This window comes from Pan paniscus, chromosome 1, assembly GCF_029289425.2.
Source record: "Pan paniscus chromosome 1, NHGRI_mPanPan1-v2.0_pri, whole genome shotgun sequence".
Classification (NCBI taxonomy): domain Eukaryota; kingdom Metazoa; phylum Chordata; class Mammalia; order Primates; family Hominidae; genus Pan; species Pan paniscus.
The window spans coordinates 198,253,275-198,265,734 of NC_073249.2; the positions used below are offsets into that span (position 1 = coordinate 198,253,275).

Below are 12,460 nucleotides of genomic sequence, written 5' to 3' on the forward strand. Positions count from 1 at the left end.
GATAAGTGGGATCTGGGAAGGTCAAGGAGAAAGGAGAATCCAGAGAGGCATGAAGCAGCTGGAAATGCAGTCTGACCCCAGCCCTCCCTGAGGCCTTTCCAGTCAGCCCACATGGGCAATGCACTGTCAGCATCTGGCTTCTTGAACTTCCTCCCTTTCCCAGATGCTCCTGCTGTGGGCTGGGATCATGTGTCTGCCTCTGACTGCAGTTAAATCCAGATGTCAGCTGACTTCTGCCATGACTTCTGCCACAGATTCACTGTGTAACCTGGGGTAAGTTATTTCCCTTCCCTGATCCCTGCTTCCTCTTCTGCTAAGTCAGGCAAATCATGGTACCTAATCTCACAGGGTAGTTCTGGAGGAGCCGCGTGACACAGCAGTTAAGGTTATCTGCACTTGCATTAGAACATATCTGGGTTGGGTTGGGCGCGGTGGCTCACGCCTGTAATCCCAGCACTTTGGGAGGCTGAGGTAGGCAGATCAGGAGGTCACAACCATCCTGGCCAACATGGTGAAACCCCGTCTCTACTAAAAATATAAAAATTAACTGGGCGTGATGGCATGCGCCTGTAGTCCCAGCTACTTGGGAGGCTGAGGCAGGAGAATCACTTGAACCCGGGAGGCAGAGGTTGCAGTGAGCCTAGATTGCACCATTACACTTCGGATACTCCATCACACACACACAAAAAACAGACCTGGGTTGTAGTTCCAACGGCCACTTACTGGGAAGAGAGAGACCCTGTGTAGAGGTGTTGGACTCAGTTTATTCTAGTAGGCCCAACCTCCGAGACCACCCTTAAACATCAGTAGACTGGGAGCTGTACGTGGATGGAAGCAGCTTCGCCAACCCCTGCAAAGTGACTCTGAAGAAGACGGCAAGCCCTGTTCCAGTCACACCCGGAAGCTGACTGGTCCACGCGCGGCCGAAGCATGAGGAAACTCATCGCGGGACTCATTTTCCTTAAAATCTGGACTTGTACAGTAAGGACTTCAACTGATCTTCTTCAGACTGAGGGCTGTTCCCAGTATATACATCAGGTCACTGAGGTAGGACAAAAGAGTGCTACAGCCCTATTATTTTATAGTTTTTATGAATGCCTAGGAACTCCAAAAGGAACCTGTTCGTACAATAACACTCAGTACAAAGTATGTAATCCAGGAAGTGACCAGTCCGATGTGTGCTATGACCCCTCTGAACCTCCCATGATCACAGTCTTTGAAGTAAGACTAAGGACTGGTCCTTTTCTAGGTGACACAAGTGAAGTAATAGCTAGGACAGAAGAAAGAGGGGTCCCCAAAAATGTAACCTTAAAATTTGACGCCTGTGCCGCTATTAATAGTAAACAGCATGGGATAGGATGCGGTTCTCTAGATTGGGAAAAAAGTTACACAGCAGAAAATAAGTACATTTGTCAAAAATCATATTTATGTGAGATGTGTCAATACTGGTCTTGTGTCATTTGGGCTACTTGGAAAGAAGATTTAAAAAGATCCTGTTTGGCTCCAAAAAGGAAAAGTCAGCCCCTCCTGCACGAGTGGGAGCTGCAACCCTTTAGAATTGATAATCACAAACCCCTCAGACCCAAAGTAGAATAAAGGAAAATATGTAACATTAGGCATTGATGGAAAAGGACTAGATCCTAGTGTAAGCATCCTAATAAAAGGAGAGGTTCAAAGACGCTCTCCAGAACCAGTATTTCAGACTTTCTATGATAAACTAAATGTGCCAGTATCTGAGATTCCAGAAAAAACTAAAAATTTGTTTTTGAAATTAGCTGAGCATGTAGCCCAGTCTCTAAATGTCACTTCATGTTATGTTTGTAGAAGAACCGTAACAGGAGATCAATGGCCATGGGAAGCCCGAGAATTAGTTCCCACAGGCCCAGTTCCTGATGAATTCCCAGCCCAAAAGAACCACCCTGACAATTTTTGGGTTCTGAAAGTCTCAATTATTGGACAGTATTGCATAGCTAGAGAAGGAAAAGGATTCACTCATCCTGTAAGATGGCTTAGTTGTCTTAGGCAAAAGCTGTATAATGGTACCACAAAAACAGTTACATGGTGGAATTCCAATTACACAGAAAGAAATCCATTCAGTAAATTTCCAAAGTTGCAGACTGTTTGGGCCCACCCAGAATTCCACTGGGACTGGATGGCCCCCACCAGGTTATACTGGATATGTGGACACAGAGCTTATGCTAAGCTGCCTGATCAGTGGACAGGTAGCTGTGTAATTAGCACCATTAAGCCATCTTTCTTCTTACTGCCCATAAAAACAGGTGAACTTCTAGGCTTCCCAGTCTATGCTTCCCACGAAAAACGAAGCATAGCCATAGGTGATTAGAAAAATAATGAATGGCCCCCTGAAAGAATCGTACAATACTATAGACCCGCCACTTAGGCACAAGATGACTCATGAGGATATCGAACCCCCATCTGCATGCTCAACCGAATCACACGGTTGCAAGCTGTTTTAGAAATTATTACTAATAAAACCAGTCAAGCCTTGACTGTTCTTGCCTGGCAAGAGACTCTGATGAGAAATGCGATCTATCAAAATAGACTAGCTCTTGACTACTTGCTAGCAGCTGAAGGAGGAATTTGTAGAAAATTTAACCTTATTGGCTGGGCGCGGTGGCTCACGCCTGTAATCCCAGCACTTTGGGAGGCCGAGGTGGGCAGATCACGAGGTCAGGAGATCAAGACCATCCTGGCTAACACAGTGAAACCCCGTCTCTTAAAAAAAAAAAAAAGAAAGAAAATTCAACTTTACTAATTGTTGTCTACACGTAGATGATCAGGGGCAAGTAGTTGAGGACATAGTTAAAGACATAACAAAACTGGCACATGTACCCGTGCAAGTGTAGCATGGATTCAACCCTGAAGCCATGTTTAGAAGGTGGTTCCCAGCACTAGGAAGATTTAAAACTCTTATAATAGGAGTTATAATAGCAATAAAAACCTGCTTACTGCTCCCTTGTTTGCTACCTGTACTTCTTTAAATGATAAAAAGCTTCATTGCTACCTTAGTTCACCAAAATGCTTCAGCACAAGTGTACTATATGAATCACTATCTATCTGTTGCACAAAAAGACATAAGTAGCAAAAATAAGAGTGAGTACTCCCACTAATAAAAAGTGAGAGTCTCAAAGGGGGAAAATGAGGGAAGAGAGAGACCCTCTCATGTTGTTTTATATTGTTTTATACTCAGTACCTGTTTTTTTAAAAAAAAAAAAGGAAATGAAACAAAGACAGGCAGCCCAGCGCCAGGCCCAAAACCGGACCTGGGCCTGCCTGGCCTAAACCTAGTAGTTAAAAATCAACTCATGACTTAGAAACCGATGTTATTCATAGATTCCAGACATTGTATAGAAGAACATTGTGAAACTGCCTACCCTGTTCTGTTTCTCTCTGACGACCGGTGCATGCAGCCCTTGTCAAGTACCCCTTGCTTGCTCAAATCAATCATGACCCTTTCATGTGAAATCTTCAGTGTTGTGAGCCCTTAAAAGGGACAGAAATTGTGCATTTGGGGAGCTCGGATTTTAAGGCAGTAGTTTGCCGATGCTCCCAGCTGAATAAAGCCCTTCCTTCTACAACTCGGTGTCTGAGAGGTTTTTTCTGCGGCTCATCCTGCTACAGTGTGACCTCAGCCAAGTTTTATTCATTCATTCATTCACTTGGTGATTTTTTTTTTTTTTTGAGATAGAGTCTCACTATATTGCCCAGGCTGGAGTGCAGTGGCACAATCTCGGCTCACTGCAACCTCCGCCCAGGTTGAAGCGATTCTCCTGCCTCAGTGTCCCGTGTAGCTGGGAGGCGCGTGCCACCATGCCTGGCTAATATTTTTAAATTAATTTTTTTATTTTATTTTATTTTTCCGAGATGGAGTCTCCCTCTGTTACCCAGGCTGGAATGCAGTGGCACAATCTTGGCTCACTGCAAGCTCCGCCTCCCAGGTTCACGCCATTCTCCTGCCTCAGCCTCCCGAGTAGCTGGGACTACAGGCGCCAGCCACCATGCCTGGCTAATTTTTTGCATTTTTAGTAGAGACAGGGTTTCACCGTGTTAGCCAGGATGGTCTCAATCTCCTGACCTCGTGAATGTCACATGCGTCTGTGTGAAGAGACCACCAAACAGACTTTGTGTGAGCAACAAGGCTGTTTATTTCACCTGGGTGCAGGCGGGCTGAGTCCGAAAAGAGAGTCAGCAAAGGGTGGTGGGATTATCATCATTAGTTCTTACAGGTTTTGGGATAGGTGGTGGAGTTTGGAGCAATGTTTTCTGGGCAGGGGGTGGATCTCACAAAGTACATTCTCGAGGGTGGGGAGAATTACAAAGAACCTTCTTAAGCGTAGGGGAGATTACAAAGTACATTGATCAGTTAGGGTGGGGCAGAAACAAATCACAATGGTGGAATGTCATCAGTTAAGGCTATTTTCACTTCTTTTGTGGATCTTCAGTTGCTTCAGGCCATCTGGATGTATATGTGCAGGTCACAGTGGATATGATGGCTGAGCTTGGGCTCAGAGGCCTGATGGTGATCCGCCCGCCTTGGCCTCCCAAAGTGCTGGGATTACAGGCCTGAGCCACTGCGCCCAGCCTGTTTTTTTTTTGTTTTTTTTTTTTTTTGTTTTTTTTGTTTTTTTAGTAGAGACGGGGTTTCACTGTGTTAGCCAGGATAGTCTCGCTCTCCTGACCTCGTGTTCTGCCCGCCTTGGCCTCCCAAAGTGCTGGGATTACAGGCGTGAGCCACCGCGCCCGGCCCACTTGGTGATTATTTCAAGAATGCTGGCCATCTTTTATGTACCAGGCATTTATACAGCAGTAGGGGGGAAAAAAGACAAAATTCCAGCTCTCTTGGGATGCTCACATTCTAATAGGGAAAACAGAAAACAAAATACATATATAATACCATGTCAGGAAGCACTAAGTGCTGTAAATAACAATCAAGCAGGCAGTGACTTGAAGGTTGGAGGATGGAGGGGTGCTGTATCAAAATAGGATGGCCTGAGGAGGTGACATGTGGACAGAAACCCAGGGGAAGTGAGGCTTAAGAAGTGTGATTGTCTGTGATATTCAGGTGGGGCGAGTTCCAGGCAAGAGCAAAGGCCCTGGGGTGCTTCAAAAAGAGCAAAGAGTCCAGGAAGATGGAGCTGACTGAGTGAGGGAGCAAGTGGTGGGTGATGAGGGCAGGAAGGAGGAGGAGCCTGATCACGTATGACCTTGGAGACCATTATGGAGATTGCCGTTTTTATTCTAAGTGTGTTGGGAAGTCATGGGAGATTTCTGAGCAAGTGAATAACGTGATATAAATGTTTTTTAGGCCTGGCTCATGCCTGTAATCCCAGCACTTTGGGAGGCCAAGGCAGGTGGGTCACCTGGGGTCGGGAGTTCAAGACCAGCCTGACCAACATGGAGAAACCCCGTCTCTACTAAAAATACAAAAAATTAGCTGGGCCTGGGGGCAGGTGCCTGTAATCCTAGCTACTCAGGAGGCTGAGGCAGGAGAATCACTTGAACCTGGGAGGCACAGGTTGCAGTGAGCCAAGATCGTGCCATTGCACTCCAGCCTGGGCAACAAGAGGGAAACTCCGTCTCAAAAAAAAAAAAAGTTTAAAAAAATACATGTTACTTATTTATTTACTTTTATTTTATTATTTTTGAGACGGAATATTGATCTGTTGCCCAGACTGGAATGCAGTGGCACGATCTCGGTTCACTGTAACCTCTGCCTCAGCCTCCCGAGTAGCTGGGATTATAGGCGCCCGCCACCACGTCTGGTTAATTTTTTATATTTTTAGTAGAGACGGGGTTTCACCATCTTGGCCAGGCTGGTCTTGAACTCCTGATCTCGTGACCCACCCGCCTTGGCCTCCCAAAGTGCTGGGATTACAGGCATGAGTTACTGTGCCTGGCCTTATTTATTTTTAAAGGCAAGGTCTCACTTTGTTGCCCAGGCTGACCTCCAACTCCTGGACTGAAGTGATCCTCCTGTTTCAGCTTCCCAAGTAGCTGGACTACAGGTGATCCACTGCATCTGCCTTAATATAATATGTATCTATCTATCTATCTATCTATATACACACATAGATATAGATAGATATATATAGATATATTTTTTGAGAGGGAGTCTCGCTGTATCACCCAGGCTGGAGTGCAGTGGCATTATCTTGGCTCACTGAAACCTCTGCCTCCCAGGTTCGAGCGATTCTTATGCCTTAGCCTCCCAAGTAGCTGGGACTGTAGATGAGTGTCACCATGCCTGGATAATTTTTTTTTTTTTTTGTATTTTTAGTAGAGATGGGGTTTTGTCATGTTGGCCAGGCTGGTCTCTAGTTCCTGATGTCAGGTAATCCACCTGCCTTGGCCTCCCGAATTGGTGGGAGCTACTGCGCCTGGGAGATATACATTTTTTCTTAATGGTTTTTTGACAGCTTTATTGAGGCATAATTGACACACAATAAACTGCACAAGCCTGGGCGAAAAAGCGAGACTTCATCTCCAAAAAAAAAAAGTTTAATAATTTTACTTTTTTTCTTTTTTTTTTGAGACGGAGTCTCGCTCTTGTCGCCCAGGCTGGAGTGTAATGGCTCCATCTTGGCTCACTTCAACCTCCGCTTCCCGGGTTCAAACGATTCTCCTGCCTCAGCCTCCCAGGTAGCTGGGATTACAGGCGCCTGCCACCATGCCCAGCTAATTTTTGTATTTTTAGTAGAAACGGGTTTTCACCATGTTGGCTAGGCTGGACTTGAAATCCTGACCTCAGGTTATCTGCCCCCTCGGACTCCCAAAGTGCTGGAATTACAGGCGTGAGCCACCGCGCCCAGCCTAATTATTAAGCTTTTAAAGCGTAAACAAACGGCCGGGCGCGGTGGCTCGTGCCTGTAATCCCAGCACTTTGGGAGGCCGAGGCAGGTGGATCACGAGGTCAGGAAATCGAGACCATCCTGCCTAACATGGGGAAACCCTGTCTCTACTAAAAATACAAAAAATTAGCCGGGCGTGGTGGCGGGCGCCTGTAATCCCAGCTATTTGGGAGGCTGAGGCAGGAGAATGGCGTGAACCCGGGAGGCGGAGCTTGCAGTGAGCGGAGATGGCGCCACTGCACTCCAGCCTGGGCGACAGAGCGAGACTCCGTCTCAAAAAAAAAAAAAAAAAAAAAAGCATAAAGTACAAAAAAAAAAAAAAATTGACTCTTAGACTTCATAAAAATTAAAAACTTTTAGCAGGCTGGCTGGCGTGTGGAGACCAGACTGTCGGGAGCAACAGCAGGATCTGGGAGATAAGAGACTATTGCTATCATCTGGGTCAACGATTAGGGTAACATCAGTGGAAGGGGTAAGAAACAGTCAGATTATTGATACATTTTAAAGGTAGAGCACACAGGAGTTGCTGATGGCTTGGACATGTGATGTTAGAGAAAGAGAGGAGTCCAGGACCACAGGCATGCGCCCCCACGACCTGCTAAAGTAGTACTTACTTTTTATTTTATTTTATTTTTTTGAGACAGAGTCTCGTTCTGTTGCCCAGGCTAGAGTGCAGTGACGCGATCTCGGCTCTCTGCAAGCTCCGCCTCCCGGGTTCACGCCATTCTCCTGCCTCAGCCTCCCGGGTAGCTGGGACTACAGGCGCCCGCGACCACGCCCAGCTAATTTTATTTTGTATTTTTTTTTAGTAGAGACCGGGTTTCGCCGTGTTAGCCAGGATGGTCTCGATCTCCTGACCTCGTGATCCACCCGCCTTGGCCTCCCAAAGTGCTGGGATTACAGGCGTGAGTAACCGCGCCCGGCAGTAGTACCTACTTTTTAAAGTGTAAGCAAGGAAAGTTGGCCCGCACCTGTAGTCCCATCTACCTGGGAGGCTGAGGTGGGAGAATTGCTTGAGCCCAGTTGGTCGAGGCTGCAATGAGCCTTGATCACGCCACTGCACTCCAGCCTGGGCAACAGAACAAGACCCTGTCTCAAACAAAAAAGTGTATGTAAGAATAAAAATTAATAGATTAGGCACAGGATGGGTGTTTAATTCTCGGCAATCACCACTAAGTTTTCATACTGAGGCTTATTCATTCCATGGGCAAAACATTGCGCTATGTGTGGTGCCTGAGGTGGGCTCCAAATTCCAGTCCTCTCCTCGCTTGCGATAGCTGTGTGATCCATTCCTAAGTTTCCTTATTTGTCCACAGAGTGTACACAGGGTTTTTATGAAAACTAGATCAGATAATCAGACACAGTTAAAATAGCACGCGCTCAGTAAAATTACATATTAGTGGAAGAGACAAGCCTTGAATAAAGCAATTGCCTTTCGGGAAGTATGACCCCCTCGCCGAAACCCACTCAGGCGCTGCTCGCTCGCACGCCCACTGAGCTCGGAGCGGAGCCCGAGCCCTTTCCCAGCACACAGACAGGGTTCATTTCCAGACTTTGAAAGACATCCCAGAGACAACTCCAGAGGCCAAGGCGGGTCGGCTTCCTGCGTGGGCCCAGCGCCGGGCACTGAAAGGTGAAGGCGCTTCTTCCCGCTCGGAGGAAAGCCTCTGGCGGTTCTCGCTTCGCGGGCTCGGGATGGACACGCGCGTAGGGCTGGGGAGGTGACGCGCGGACAACGCCGGGGCGAGCAAACTACAACTCCCAGGCAGCTGTGCGCCACGCGGGCGGCCTACTGTCGGGTGTGGCCGCGAGGGGCGGCCTATATAAGCTCTTGCTCGCGGCTTCAGCGCCCTTTCTCCCCGCCGCATGCCCGGTGTGGTCTTACTAGCTGCAAGCCTCTGCCTGCCTTCCTGCGCGCCGTTCCCCGCTAGTCGCTGCTGCTGGCGCGCACTCGCCGGGTTTTTCCTCCCACGGCCTCGAGATGGTCGTGAATGTGGCACGGAGGAGCCGGGCCTTCCAACCCGGTGGGCCCGAGCTCCGAAAGGCCCCCTCGGCAGTGAGAGGGGCGGGAGCCCGCGGGGGCCGCGCCCTTCTCTCGCTTCGGACTGCGCAACGCTGCGCTCTGTGCTGACAGGTGAGTGTTGCAGGCAGGCGGCCGGGTTTACGGAAGGGGTGGGGGTTCGGGAACCGGTCTCCTGGGGGATGCGGGGATGAATCCCTGGGCCTGAAGTGTCTTAATTCAGGGGGAGGCCGCATGCTGGTGTCAGGATGGCCTCCAGTTGCATCTGTGACATTTACCAACTAGGTGATTTTGGGACTGGTGACTACGCGCGAGACCTCTGGAGGTCGCCCTGGTAGACACGGTTTTCAGAAGGACGGGTTTTAGGCATTCAGACCCTTGCGTGCATCCCAGCTTGTTGCTTTCAGCCTCGCTAAGTGACTAAGCGACCTTCAGGAAGTAACTTAATCTGTCTAAACCTCTTACCTGTAATAGGCGGATAAAACGGTCCCATCAAGGCTGAGAAAAAGCACACCAGATATTGGCACAGCGTGGGCAGTGGGGCCTACAGGATGACTTAGTCTACAGAGATCCCGGCGTACTTAAGCAGGTAGTAATGATGGACAGGTGAGGCTTTAGGCGGCCGCCCTGGGATCTGAATTGCCCCTTGGCCCTTATCGAAGCTGCAGCTGCTTCCGCATAGCTGCTGTGGTCAAAAAGGAGCCCAGAGTGACAGTTTTCCTTGACGGTCGCCGTTCTGTTTGTTGTAACTGATCTGCAACATTTTGGGAAAATACAGTTCTATTGTACCTGCCATCTTTCAGCTGTAGCCAGAGACCTTTATCAAAATGGGCTTGTTTCCACAGAACAGCAGAATGGTTGGGGGTTTGCATATACAGTTAACCAGCATAAGACTCGTACTGGGAAAATCCAGCTGGGATGTGACACAGCTTAACTGATAGCTTAAGGCATCAGTATTGGGACCAAAGGCTGGTCAGATTTGTATCATTCTGAGGACCAACTGATGGGAACAATAAAATTGTTCATGACAGTTGTTCTCATTTTGCTGTCCAGATGAAGACTCTTAAGATGACAGAAGGTGATTTTTCTGGTGATCGAGGACTTCCGGGGTCATGACAGTGATGAAATGCAGGGGACCTGGTAGGTTTCTTTTGGAGACTGACTGGGGGCTGCCTGGTGGGACAGAACAGCATGTTTCCAAGGGCTGTGGCTGGTCATAGCCATGGGATCTCCAACTGCATGCAAGAGCAACCTGGAAAGACTTTGACAGCGCAGGTCAGTACAATACCTGCAAGCTGCCACTCAGCTTTCCTATAATGTTTCAGGACCAGGGCTGGAAGCCTTCCATGTGTCAACTTCAATGTAGATGGGGTTTTTTGTTTTTTTTTTTTTTTTTGAGACGGAGTCTTGCTCTGTCACCCAGGCTGCTGGAGTGCAGTGGCATGATCTCGGCTCACGGCAACCTCTGCCTCCCGGGTTCAAGCGACTCTCCTGCCTCATCCTCCCGAGTAGCTGGGATTACAGGTGCCCACCATCACACCCAGCTAATTTTCTTGTATTTTTAGTAGAGATGGTTTTCACCATGTTGGCTAGATGGGTCTCGAACTTCTGACCTCAGGTGATCCGCCCGACTCGGCCTCCCCTTCCAAGGTGCTGGGATTACAGGCATGAGCCCCACCGCTCCTGGCCAGTTTAGTTTTCACACTAAGCTTTTTGTTCTGCAGGTTGCCCCCAAGTTTCCTGGCAGTGTGTGATACTGAGGAGGTGAGCTTGTTTCTGGAGCTGTGCTTTAAGATAAAGTTGATCAGCTTAATCCTCCTGATCCCTTTCCCATCGGATCTGAACACTGGTCTTGGTGGTCGTAAAAGGAGGAAAAGTAATAGTGAAGCTGGCCTAAATGTTGTAATCTGGTATATGGCATGTGGGCTAGTTTCAGACAGGTTCAGAGATGGTTGGATCTCTGAAATTGTAAAATGAAGTATAATCTTAGGCTAAGGGAAGGATGCGTGTGAAGTTCTGGAGGTTGGTATGATAATAGCTGACCTATTACTGCATTTGGGAGGGATCTGTCATAGCTTCCTTGCCTCTTAATTAAGGGTGGTGTTTTTTTCTTTTAGATTCATGTTACATGTAAAGCTGTCCTCATTTGTGACTATGGACCTATGGAGTTGGGTAAGTTAGTGACTACCCAAAGCTTTGTCACAACTTGGTGTGTAGCTGCAGGTAGTGCTCAACTATCTGGGATCCTGTCCTAAGTAGTCAACCTAATAGAACTATAAGGTTACTTAGGTCTGTGTCAAAGTTACAGCTTTTTTTTTTTTTTTCTTTTGAGACAGGGTCTTTCTGTCACCCAGGCTGGAGTGCAGTGGCGCAATCTTGGCTAATTGCCTCCCAGGTTCAAGTGATTCTCCTGCCTCAGCCTCCTGAGTAGCTGGGACTATAAGCACGCACCACTATGTCTGGCTAATTTTTGTATTTTTAGTAGAGACAGGGTTTCACCACGTTGCCCAGGGCAGTCTTGAACTCCTGACCCCAAGTGATCTGCCTGCCCTGGCCTACCAAAGTGCTGGGATTACAGGCATGAACCACTGTGCTGGGCCAGAAAGTCTTAGCATCTTAGTAACATTTACATTTGGCCTCCCTCGTGTGCCGTTAGCTGTTCATTACCAGAGGGCAAAGATGGTTAGAACATGATTTGCCCACCCTAAAATGCATTGAAGGCATCAGAGGGCACCGTGGGCCACAAGGCCTGGTAGCCACAAATGTTCAGTGGTGGCTGGAGCTCATGATGCATTCTTTGGTAGGACGTCTCTCAGCATCAGGGAGAGTTGAGAGTGGGGTAGAAACAAGGGGTTCCATGTAGCACACACTGTATTTAGAATGACTGGTCCAGGATGAAACCTAATTTGAGTGGACATCCATGGATGAGCAATGCGGATATGGGACTGAGACCAGCTCCTAGGAAAATGTCTGGGTGGGGGAAATCTGGGAATTACTAACACAATGGCTTACACTTCCTTTGCAGGACAATCTCTATGGGAAGCAGAAGGCAAGGACCCCAGTCATTTTAGGTAGAAACAACAGCATGCTAATGCAAAAAATTATGCAGTGTGCTACTGAACTTCAGAGGTGATCAATAAAAGAATAAAAAGACTAATAAAAGTATATTTGTGTTTGTATTTTTTTGTAGAGACCAATCTGGTCTCTTCCCGAGCTCAAGCAATCCATCTCCCAAAGTGAGCCACCATGCCCAGCCCTTAAAGAGATCTTTGGAGATTTTTTATGATGTAGGATGAATGCTTTGCCTCAAGCAGTAAGCCCCAACACATGACAAGGTTGGACAGTTTCCCCATTTACTTGGGAAACATGGAAGTGAGCAGTATAAAGTTCACACGGAGGTCTGCTTTGGCTTTGAGCTATCAAAATATTGATCCTAAAGTGATCCAGGCCTTGTATATGCAGATGCTGCAACTCATGAAAACAGATGAAACCCATTATTAGAGCAAGTACTAATTCTTAGGCCAACTGGCCTGTTCCATCACACCCCAACACATTCTACCTTCTGGGGCGT

At 47.8% G+C, this 12,460-nt stretch overlaps 4 non-coding genes across 4 annotated transcripts; all 4 read left to right on the forward strand.

The window, feature by feature from the left end:
- Window positions 1–9,534: 9,534 nt before the first annotated feature.
- On the forward strand, window positions 9,535–9,669 carry LOC112438440 (small nucleolar RNA SNORA16B/SNORA16A family). The gene has a single exon (XR_003026858.1). It is a non-coding gene; the product is annotated as a small nucleolar RNA SNORA16B/SNORA16A family (small nucleolar RNA).
- Window positions 9,670–10,076: 407 nt separating this feature from the next.
- LOC112438469 (small nucleolar RNA SNORA44) lies at window positions 10,077–10,208 on the forward strand. Its single transcript, XR_003026884.1, has one exon. It is a non-coding gene; the product is annotated as a small nucleolar RNA SNORA44 (small nucleolar RNA).
- Window positions 10,209–10,701: 493 nt separating this feature from the next.
- Window positions 10,702–10,831, forward strand: LOC112438475 (small nucleolar RNA SNORA61). Its single transcript, XR_003026890.1, has one exon. It is a non-coding gene; the product is annotated as a small nucleolar RNA SNORA61 (small nucleolar RNA).
- A 941-nt stretch (window positions 10,832–11,772) lies between these two features.
- LOC112438597 (small nucleolar RNA SNORD99) lies at window positions 11,773–11,846 on the forward strand. The gene has a single exon (XR_003027005.1). It is a non-coding gene; the product is annotated as a small nucleolar RNA SNORD99 (small nucleolar RNA).
- Window positions 11,847–12,460: the final 614 nt, after the last annotated feature.